Source organism: Penaeus chinensis, chromosome 14 (genome assembly GCF_019202785.1).
Source record: "Penaeus chinensis breed Huanghai No. 1 chromosome 14, ASM1920278v2, whole genome shotgun sequence".
NCBI lineage: Eukaryota > Metazoa > Arthropoda > Malacostraca > Decapoda > Penaeidae > Penaeus > Penaeus chinensis.
Genome location: NC_061832.1, coordinates 14,495,438 through 14,506,999, shown reverse-complemented (window position 1 = coordinate 14,506,999; position 11,562 = coordinate 14,495,438). Strand labels below are relative to the sequence as shown.

The following is an 11,562-nucleotide window of genomic DNA, read 5'->3' as shown; positions in this document are numbered from 1 at the left end:
AATCATTCACTACATCAAATCATTGACTTTATTCAAAGTATCGCAAAATTGACCGCCTGTCACGCAGGTCCACCACCCTATTACAAGTAACAACAAAAGTAATACCAGGTGTCATTCCCGTTCGCTCTCCCCAGGAAAGAGTTAGGTGCACGAGCCATTCGTTAGGTTAGAAGTGAGAGTAATGCAATCGCACCGCTCTCATCACTGCATTCGGACACCGGCCCCTAAACGAACACCGTCCCTTAAAACGCTTCCCAGGGAATGAAAACAAGTGCATGCGTTATCTCGCGAGGGGAGGGCGAACAATAGCGAACAATGGCTACGGTTTTGGTTTATAGTTTGCGTAATTTAAGTTTGGGTTGTCGAATGAGCAAATATACTATACATCAAAGGGTGGTGTTTCGAAGCGAAGTGAAGCATCGAATCCCTGTTCGAGATTTGCGTTCGAGTCTTTGTTTTAAGTTTCGCTGGGTTTCGGGGTGTGGAAAGATGGTTAGCATTAAAAAAATAAATAAATAAATATCAGATACACAGGTAACACAGATAGACAGATAAATACAGAATAAAAATATACATATGGGGAAAATACAAAATGATTTAAGTTTTCTAATTTACGAAACGGGTTTCACCAACCTACGAAATTCGTGGAATGTCAACGCAGAAAAAGGAAAACGTCGGGATGCAATTCAAGAAAAAGGGAGGGAGGGGGGAGGGGAGGTATGTGGAGGTGCAGAGTGGGCGTGTTCTGCAGGGAGTGGGGTAGAGTGGGGGGCGGCTGGCCAACAATCAGCCCCATCAGCCTGCAGTATAAGCGCCAATTCATTCACATAACCAGCCGTCCTACCGCGCTCAGCATCGCCCTGCCAGCACAGACGTTTCAGCTAATGAGGTCGAGCGTAAACGTTTCTGGCAATGAGGCCCAACCATAACGATTAAAACAAGGTGCAGCTGGCCCCCGCGATTCGCCCTTGTAACCAATCAGCTGACGTGGGTGGGTGGGGGGGGGGTTGAGGCGGAGCGGGAGGGGGAGGGGCAAGGGAGGGGTTCGCAGAATGGAAGGGAAAGGGGGGAGGAAAAAGAAAAGTGGAGAAAGGAATGGAAGCGATAGGAAGGGGAAGGAGAAGAAAGAGGAGTATTTATATAAGAAAGAGAATGGGGAAGAAGGGGGTAGGGAGGAGGAAGTGTCAGAAAGGAGAAAAGGGAAAAGTTGGGTGAGAATAACAGAAAAAAGAGTGAAAGGAAGAAAACAAGAGGAGGAGAGGGGGAGATGTAAAAGCGAGAGAGGCAAGCAGAGAAGGGAGAGGTGGGGACGGGATATGAGAATAAAAGAGAGAGATGAGGGGAGGGGGAGGAAAAGGAAGAAGAGGAGAAAGGACGATTGGGTTGCTACTTCCCAAGTCCAAAATAACACTTATTCTGTCCTCCTCTTTTCTATTATTCTAACAGTACGTGGAAGGGGGGGGGAGGGAAGAGGAGGAGGAGGAGGAGGAGGAGGAGGAGGAGGAGGAGGAGGAGGAGGAGGAGGAGGAGGAGGAGGGAAGAGGAGGAGGAGGAGGAGGAGGAGGAGGAGGAGGAGGAGGAGGAGGAGGAGGAGGAGGAAGAGGAGGAGGAGGAGGAGGAAGAGAAAGAGAAGGAGGAGAAAGAGAAGGAGGAGGAAGAGAAAAAGAAGGAGGAGGAGGAGGAGGAGGAGGAGGAAGATAAAGAGAAGAAGGAGGAAAAAGAGAAGGAGGAGGAAGAGAAAGAGAAGGAGGAGGAGGAGAAGGAGAAAGAGAGGGAGGAGGAAGACAAAGAGAAGGAGGAGGAGGAGAAAGAGGAGGGAGAGGGGAAAAAACAGAAGAAGATAGAGAACTGAGAAAAAGTCGAATGAATTAAGAAGTGATTGTTTTCTTAAATGAATAATAAGAATAGAAGAAGGAAAGACGAAGAACAAGAAAAAAAATACGACAAAGCGCCAAAGAAAATGAGGAAAAAAATAGGAAAAAAAAGAAAAGAAGACGGAAAGAAAAATTTATGAAAAACAATTTAAAAAAATAGAAAAAAAAAACAATATCGAAATACAGTAGCAAAAATACAGAAAAAACGAAAAGAAAGAGAAGAAAAAACTGTAAGAAAAAAAAAAAAAAAAAAGACCCCATACGGAGCAACCTGTTAATGCGTCGCGCGATATTTCTTGCTTTTGCGTCTACTGTGACGGATGGAACGTCTCGCTGGAGGAAACGGGGGGGAAGGAGAGAGAGAGAGAGAGAGAGAGAGAGAGAGAGAGAGAGAGAGAGAGAGAGAGAGAGAGAGAGAGAGAGAGAGAGAGAGAGAGAGAGAGAGAGAGAAACACAGATAATGATACACCAAAGTGATACGCCAAACGTATTCTTTTGTCCTTCCTCAAACAAAAGGGAATGCGAGAACGAGACACAAACACTTAAAAAGGGTTGAATCAGGGCCTTCCCACCATGTTCAACCCCCTCCCCACCCACCCCTCTACGCCCCCTCTCCAGCCCCCTAACCCACCCTCTCTCCCCTGCCTCCCTCCCTCCCCGTCCCGCCACCCATCTACCAATCTCCCTCCCTCCCTCCCTCCCTCCCTCCCTCCCTCCCTCCCTCCCTCCCTCCCTCCCTCCCTCCCGCCACCACCCAAAAGGCCTACATAGAGGAGAAAGGGATGTCTCGCTGAGGATTTCTTGTATTTACGTGATCGCAGGCGGTGAATTAATGAGACGGTGAGAGAGGGAGGGAGGGAGGGAGGGAGGGAGGGAGGGAGGGAGGGAGGGAGGGAGGGAGGGGGAGGGAGGGGAGGGAGGGAGGGGAGGGAGGAGGGAGGGAGGAGGGAGGGAGGGAGGGAGAGGAGGGAGTGAGGAGGGAGGGAGGGAGAGAAAGAGAGAGAGAGAGAGAAGGGGAGAAGAAGAAGAAGAAGAAAAGGAGAGGGGATACGGGAGAGGGAGATAAGAGGAGACTGAGGAGAGGGAGGAGAGGGAGGGAAGGGAGAGGAAAGGGAGAAGAAGGGAGGCGAGAGACTAGAGAAAGAGAAAATGAACCGAAGAAGAAGAAAAGAAGACCGAGGCATTGAGGGAGAGAAGAGGAACCAGAGAGAAGAGGAACGAGACGGGAGACACGTAGGGGATCAAGAGGCTGTTAGCAGGAGGCGCGTCCGCGAGAGGGCCCCGCTACGGATCGGAGGCGGGGCGGGCGCGTGGGAGGAGGGACATATCCCTAAGGATCTTCGCGCTGTATCCCCGCTGAGAGAAGGGGAGTGGTTGGAGCTGGGGGGAGGGGAGAGGAGGAGTGGTAGGAGCTAGGGGTAGGGGAAGAAAGGGGGAGAGGAAGGAGAGAGGAATTGGGAGGGGTTTGGAAGAGGGGGAGAGGGGAGGAGGGAAAGGAGGAGGAGAAGGGATGGGAGGGAGTGTTGGAGAGGTGGAGATAGGAAAGAGGGGGGGGGAGGGGAAGGGAGAAAAGGGGAATCGGGAAAGGAGGAAGGGAGGAGGAAGGGAGGAGGAAGGGAGGAACGGCAAGCAGTTCCGAAGGAGGACAGGGAGAAGGGGAGAGGCGAAAGGAAACTTGAGAAAAGGACAAAAAGGGTAAAAAGAGACGAACAAAGGGAAAAGAAATAGAGAAGCGGGTCTCATCTCAGGGTTGAGAAGTAATAAAATAAATAAAATAAAATAAAATAAGGGGAGGAGCGACAGACGTGAGCAAGGGAGAGAACTTTATGGAGATCTAAAACATGGTTTCGTTTGAGTTTCTTCTCTCCCATTACCGTATCAAATTATTTATGTTATTCTTGGGGATTTACCGATGGCGACGACGCGTATGAACTCTACGGGAATTCCACATAACATTTTAATTAGTGGTGGGTGAGTGCGGGAAGAGTTATGTCATTATTTTTTCTTGTTAATTGATACGGTGAGGAACATAATCATGTCATACCTAATTTGGAAGGTAATATTGTCACGGGATGATATGCTCATAATCAATACTGGAGTAATAAATAAAGAACTAAACCCATATGTCTCATAATCTCACACACACACACACACACACACACACACACACACACACACACACACACACACACACACACACACACACACACACACACCTACACACACCCCTACACACACACACCTACACACACCCCTACACACACACACGCACCCCCACCCCTACACACACACAAACACCTACACCCAAGCAAACGCACAAAACAATACACACACACAAAACAAGACAAAAACAAAAAAACAAACACCGCGTCCCATAAAAGCAGTCATCGTTAGCCAAGCCCACAAACTTTTACATCCGTCCTAAAGATATTTTTTCCGAGCGCGTTCGTTGCCGCCTCGCCCTGGCTTCGCGTGTCGTTCAGTAACAAACCAAATAAGTTACACAAAAATAGGAAAAAACAAAACAAAAACAAAGTAACAAAGAAGAAAAGAAAATATATCCTTTATGTAAACAAACCCGCCAAAGAAACAGACGTAAAACTTTTGTAATTAATGATATACGCCGTGAAACGAATGTAAAGAGGAAAAAAAAAATGCTATATAAAAATCTACGCTGCGCTTTCGAAAAGTGCTTTAATTGAGGAAAAATATCTACGTAAACCATGAAATAGATGTCATTAACAACTAAGACAACAGCAATATTACTGGTCATAATTATAATGATGATGAAGATAATAATAACGATAAAAACTAAAACAAAATAAATATAAAGAGAGAGAGAGAGAGAGAGAGAGAGAGAGAGAGAGAGAGAGAGAGAGAGAGAGAGAGAGAGAGAGAGAGAAAGAAAGAGAGAGAGAAAGACAGAGAGAGAGAGAGAAAGAAAAAGAGAGAGAGAAAGAAAAAAAAAGATAGAGAAAAATGACGTAAGCCACGCCCCCCTCAAATCGAAACCTAATATACAAAAATAACTAGAATAAAGCGAGAGAAATGACGTAAGCCAGACAGCCCCCACCCCTCCAAATCGAGGCCTGAAGCCGTCCGGTCGTGGGCGTGGAAGTGACAGGACCTTCATCACGGGTGCATGGGGAGGGGGGGAGGGGAGGGTTCATGGGGAGGGGGGAAGGGGAGGGTTCATGGGGAGGGGGGAAGGGGAGGGGGGAAGGGGAGGGGGGGAGCAACAACCACAAGAGGCCGGGAAATCAGAGAGGGGTTCCGTGGGCGTAATGATGAAGGGGGTGGGGGGGTATGGGAAGGAGGGGAGAGGGGTGGGGGTTGGGGGAGGAAAAGATGTGGGAGTAGGGGGTTTGGGCGGCGGTTGTGAGAGACAGATGGGCGTAGTTACGGTTGAGGAGTAGTTGTCTGGGTGGAAAGGTGGGCGTGAGGCTGAAGGAACAGGTGGAAAGGTGGGCGTGGGGCTGAAGGAACAGGTGGAAAGGTGGGCGTGAGGCTGGGAGAGTAGCACATGAGAATCACAAAGAGAAAAGAAGAAAAAAATGATAAAATAATAAAATAAAGGAGTAGGAGGAGGAGACAAAAAACCTAAAAGATTAAAATGGAGGAGGAAAAGGAGGAGAAGGGAAGAGGAGGAAGAAGACGAGGGAGAAGATGAGGGAGAGGAAAAGGAGGAGGAGGAGGGAGAGGAAGAAGATGAGGGAGCGGGGGAGAAAGAGAAGAGGAAAATAAATAAATAAATAAATAAATAAATAAATAGAAGGGGGAAACATAAACACCAATTTGCATGCGAGAATACGAGAGGACGATCGAACACTGATTGCCAAGTGCGTGGGAGTGGCAATTAGGCGGCGATATGGTGAAGGGAGGTGATAAATAAATGAAAGCGAGAGAGAGAGAGAGAGGGTGAGGGTGGTAGTGAGGGAGACAGGGAGAGAGAGGGTGGGAGGGAAGATGGGAGCGAGAGAGAGGGAGGGTGTTAGAGAGGGAAGAAGGAGGGAGACAAAAAGAGAAAGAACAACGAAAGGCAGACAAAAATAGACGGAAAGAGAAACAGCCAAAACAAGACAGAAAGGACAGAAAGACAGCGGAAGGAATACGAGGTGAAGGGAAGGGGAAGGAAAAGAATAAAGAGAAGGAGAAGGAAGAGGAAGAGGAGAGAAAGGAAAAAGGAAAAGGAGAAAGAGAAGAAGAAGTAGTAGGAAGAGGAGGAGGAGGAGGAGGAGGAGGAGGAGGAGGAGGAGGAGGAGGAGGAGGAAAAAAATAAAAATAGAAGTAGAAGAGTTATAATTAGCAGAAGTAGATACAGAAGAAGACGAAGGGAAAAAAAAAAATATAAAAAAATAATAAGGAAGGGAAATGAATCGGCGCTCGAGCCCGGGGCGAGGCAATCAACCGTGCCCCGCCCGTGACAACCGCCTAATCAAGCCCGCCACAAACACGCCCTAATATCTCGCGACGACGACCGATCGAGGCAGCGGCCGGTCCATTTCCTGACGCCAGGCGCCGTCTCTGGATTTAGGATGGAAGGGCGGGCGTGGGAGGGACGGGGAGGGAAGGGAGGGACGAAGGGGGAGGGAGGGACGAGGGGGGAGGGAGGGACGAGGGGGGAGGGAGGGACGAGGGGGGGGAGGGACGAGGGGAGGGGGGGGAGGGAGGGAGGGACGAGGGGGGAGGGACAAAGAGAGAGGGAAGAGGAGGGAAGGGAGGACGGGGAGGGAAGGGAGGGGCGAGGGGGAGGGAGGGACAAAGAGAGAGGGAAGAGGAGGGGGAGGGAGGGACAAAGAGAGAGGGAAGAGGAGGGAAGGGAGGGACGGGGAGGGAAAGGAAAGGAAGAGGAGGGAAGGGAGGGAAGGGAAGGAAGAGGAGGGAAGGGAGGGACGAGGGGGGAAGGAGGGGCGAGGGGGGAGGAAGGGACAAAGAGGAGGGAGGGACTGGGACACGGCGGGGAGTGAAGAAGAGGGAGGGACGAGGGAGGGACGAGGGAGGGAAGGGAGAAAAGGGGGAAGGGGGGAAGGGACGAGTCGGGGGAGACACGAGGAAGGGAGGGACGAGGAAGGGAGGGACGAGGGGGGGGGGGGGGAAATGAACCCAAGTCAACGTACTTAACGAGATTTCACTCCTGGTTGGTGCCGGTTCGCTAATAATCATTGGTAATATATTAATAGTAGTCGCAGTAGTCGTCGTAGTAGTAGTAGTATTGCTGGCAATGGTAGTAGTGGTGGAGGTATTATTATTACTAATATTAGTAGTGGTAGCAGTAGTAGTAGTACTACTTCTACTACTACTAGTAGTAGTATTATAGAAATAGTAAGTAGTATAGTAGTAGTAGTAGTAGTTATAATAGTAAAGTAGAAATAGAAGTAAAGTGAAGGGAGAATAGAAGTAGAAGTAGAAGTAGAAGTAGAAGTAGAAGTAGAAGCAGTAGCAGTAGTAGTAATAGTAATAGTAGAGGTAGTACTGATGGTAGCAGTAGCAGTAGTAACTTTGGACTCCGTATCACTGTGATTCTTAAGTTTTGTATTAATTATGGTGAAGGGACAAAAATAAAAATTAGATAGTCGGGGGGAAAATATTTTCTATTAGGGTATTTTAGACGTGTTTCAAAAGTGGGAAAGAAAGACGGACAGAGAATGTGAGAGAGAGAGAAAGAGAAAGAGAAAGAGAGAGAGAGAGAGATAGAGAGAGGGGAAAAGAGAGGGGAAGAGAGAGAGAGAGAGAGAGAGAGAGAGAGAGAGAGAGAGAGAGAGAGAGGATAAACAGAGACCATTTTATTAAAATCATTCCACGTCATTGGCAAATTAACCCTTTCCTCCACCTCCCTTCTCCCTTCTCCCCCTCTCCACTCTTCCCCATCACCCTGAAAGTCGACAGACAGACGAACCGATCGCCATTCCTGACATGGCGCTTCGGCGATTCTCCACCTGTTGCCGTCCCCCACCTGCCCCCCCCCCCCTTCCTGCAAGACTGGAATCACCTTGTCACCGGAGGGTCTTCACTAACTGCTCCCTTTGTAAAGGATTCTTGCTCAAATGTCTTTTTTTCGTCTTCTTCTCTTCCTCTTCCCCTTCCTCTTCCTCTTCCTCTTCCTCTTCCCCCTTCCTCTTCCTCTTTCCCCCTTCTTTCCTCTTCCTCTTCCTCTTCCTCTTCCTCCTCCTCCTCTTCTTCTTCTTCTTCTTCTTCCCCCTTTCCCCCTTTTTCTTTCTTCCTTTTCTTTTTCTTCTTTTTCTCTTCTTTTTTCCCTTTTTCCCTTCCCTTTTTCTTTCTTCTTTTTCTTCCTTTTTCCCCTTTTTCGCCCGATTTCTAACATCCATGCCCCTCCCCCTTTTCCCATTTTACACAAACACAAAAACTGAATCTATGAACATTTAAATCCACTGAACCCCAGAAATGTTTAAACTGGGATTCCTGACCCCTATTGAACTTTTGAACCTTTTGAACCCGGCAAGAAGACTGGACGGCCTACCTATTCATGGAACAATTAATATATGAACGATTTCCAATATTACTGATGATAGTTAACTTTTGTTACGAGTTATTTTTTCGTGGCGAGTAAGTTTTTTAATTTATTTTACTTTCTCTCTGCCTCTTCTATATTTCAAAAACTCTCATTCATTTTTTTCCTCTCCCCTCTCTCTCCTCTCTCTCCTCTCTCTCTCCCCTCTCTCTCCCCTCTCTCTCCCTCTCTCTCCCTCTTCCCCTCCTTCTCTCTCTCTCTCTTCTCTTTCGCTCTTCAAATTACCACCTGGAAATATTACATTCCTAACCACGGTCCACCCACCCAACCCACCATCCACCCATCCACCCACTAAACACAAACCCACCACCACCCACCCATTACCCACCAAACACAAATCAACACCCATTACCCATCTACTCACACACCAACCTACTCGTCCACTAACCACCCATTACCCACCCAATCACCCATTACCCACCCGCCACTCGCCCGTTACCCACCCACTCACCCGTTACCCACCTACCCACCACCCATTACTCATCTACTCAATCACACACCAACCCACTCGTCCTCTAACCACCCCTCACTCGCCCATTACCCATCTACACACTCACTCACCCACCCACTCAAAAAGAAAAAGTAAAAAGGAATGAATAAAAAACATTAATAATAATAATAATAATAATAATAATAATAATAATAAATATAATAATAATACACAATGTATCTTCCTCGCGGGAAAAACAAGCTGCCTCTCCCCCTCCCCTTCCCCCTTCCTTACCTCCCTCCACCCCCTCCCTTCCCTCTCTCCCTGTCTCACACTTGCTTGTTCACCCATTTTTTCCTCCTCTAACTCTTCTTCTTCTCATACTCCCCCTTACTCTCCCTCCCCCATTACTTTCTATACTCTCCCTCCTGCTCCATCTCTCTTTGTTTCCTTCTCTCTCTGTCTCCCTCTCCCTTTGTCTCCCTCCCTTTTCATTCCCCCTCCCCTTCCCCCCTCCCTCTCTCTCATCTCTCTCCTCTCTCTTCTCTCTCTCTCTCTCTCTCTCTCCTCTCTCTCTCTTCTCTTTCCCTTTCCCCCCTCACCCCTCCTCTCCTCTCCCCCTCCTCCCCCTCTCCTCTCCTCTCCTCCCTCTCCTCTCCCCCTCTTCACTCTCTCTCTCCTCTCCCCTCCTCCTCCTCTCCCTCTCCCCCCATCTCCTCTCTCCTCTCCCTTCTCCCCCTCCCTCTCCCTCTTCCCACTCCTCCCCTATCCCTCCCCACCCTCCCCACCCTCCCCCAAACCCCCTTCCCCTTCCCCCTTCCCCCCTATCCCCCTTCCTCCTTCCTCCTCCTTCCTCCTTCCTTCCTCCTTCCTTCCTTCCTCCCTCCCACCCTCCCTCCCTCCTCCTCCCACGCCTTCATACTCCGCCATGGTACCGGCGTTAGTGTGGATGCCCTACATTTGGCGTTTAGATTATTATTATATATATATACATTTTTTTATCTTATTTTTTTTTCGGCGTCATTGCTTATATGGTTCAACATTGCCCTAGATTTTCGAATCCCTTGGTAAATGAGTGGATGAGAGAATCAGAGTGAGTGAGTGAGTGAGTGAGTGAGTGAGTGAGTGAGTGAGTGAGTGAGTGAGTGAGTGAGTGAGTGAGTGAGTGAGTGAGTGAGTGAGTGAGTGAGTGAGTGAGTGAGTGAGTGAATGAGTGATTGTATGTATGTTTATGTTGGTGCGTGTGCGTTTATGTGCGCGTATTTCCACACACTACCTATGCACGTGTGGTTTATGACATTAGTCTCTGTTACAAACAAGAATAATGACGTTACTTATCGTCTGGCAATTCAATTGTCTCCGTCACTTGTCAAGTTTAGGCTGACTTCGGCCGCATTTTTTAAATACAACACCCTGTAAAAAATCATATTAATCTTTCTATCAAATCTTTCATCCAGAAAATCGGAAAAAAGAGATCGAATTCATACTCGGCAGTCAGTGTAACATTGGTTAGATTTATACACTTATACAGAATCTGCTTTAATATGACACTTACATTGTCATATGTCTGTACATAAAGGAAACTTACTGGACTTGACAACCACATCCCGAGATTATGAAGCCTACCCAACAACATAACCGATATTATGAAATGTATCAAACACTCCAACACAACATATTAGGCATTAGGCATAAACGCTAGTAGTAAACTTAGGCATAAACGCTCTAAACATGTCATACAAAACATACATAACATATCTGACACTCTGAAGCATACACTGTACACACAATTCAGACATTTTGAAGCCTACACAACACTGTACACCGCATATGAAACACTTCAAGCCATAAACTCTACACGAAACAAAAGGCAATTGAAAGTATACATTCTCCACAACACTACAAAAAGGACACTCGGAAAACATGCTTTCCCCACGACTCAAAAGACATACTACAGCATACACCACACCTTAGACAACACATCACACACACACCCTTGACGCACACTCGACACGCCACGCAACGCATTACACACTTTGATGCTCACTCACTCCACACTCGGACATCCTTAATGGCAATTTAAGACATTTCACACTTCGAGAAACGCCTTCAAACACCCACTTACGCGACTCAAGATCTTTGAAGTCTCAAATCCAAGATGTCAGTGTTAACAGGCGAGTACAGTATTTTTTTTTTTTATCTTGACGGTAAGCTTAATGATATTCAAACTTTTGTTTTTGTTTTTGTCTCTTCCTTTGCTTACTCTTTCCCTTCTTTTTCATGTTTTATTCTTCACATTTTATTATCAAATGATTCCCAAGTCTTGTGTTTTGTTTTTTTTTTTCATTTACTTGCTTCCTCTTTCTTTTTTTCCTTTATTACTTCTCTCTCATTTTCTTGTTTTCTACTTCGTTCTTCTTTCATTCGATTCTCTTTTCCTTCCTTTTCCCTTTTTTAATTTTTTTTATATTCCCTTCCTCGTTTTTTTTTTCTTTATTTCTATCATTTTCTCCTTCGCAGTTCCTTCATTCCCTTTCCCTTTTTCGTTCCTTCTCTCACCCTATCCCTCCTCCCTTTTCTACTTTCTTCTCGAGCCTTTCTGTAATCTACCTTTCCCTCCACTCCCACTTTTCTTCCATCCTTTCTTCCATCCATCCATCCTTCCTTCCTTCCTTTCTTCATTCCTTCCCCCTATTTTTCCTAACCCTCCTTTCTTTCAGTTCATTCTT

General features: G+C 47.2%; 1 protein-coding gene across 1 annotated transcript in view; it reads left to right on the top strand.

The window, feature by feature from the left end:
* Window positions 1–617, top strand: part of LOC125032340 (pyrokinin-1 receptor-like) — a 25,442-nt gene extending 24,825 nt beyond the window's left edge. Inside the window, exon 3 of the mRNA XM_047623436.1 lies at window positions 1–617. This exon is cut by the window's left edge and continues 505 nt beyond it. The gene's annotated coding sequence lies outside the window, so the exon portion shown is untranslated.
* Window positions 618–11,562: the final 10,945 nt, after the last annotated feature.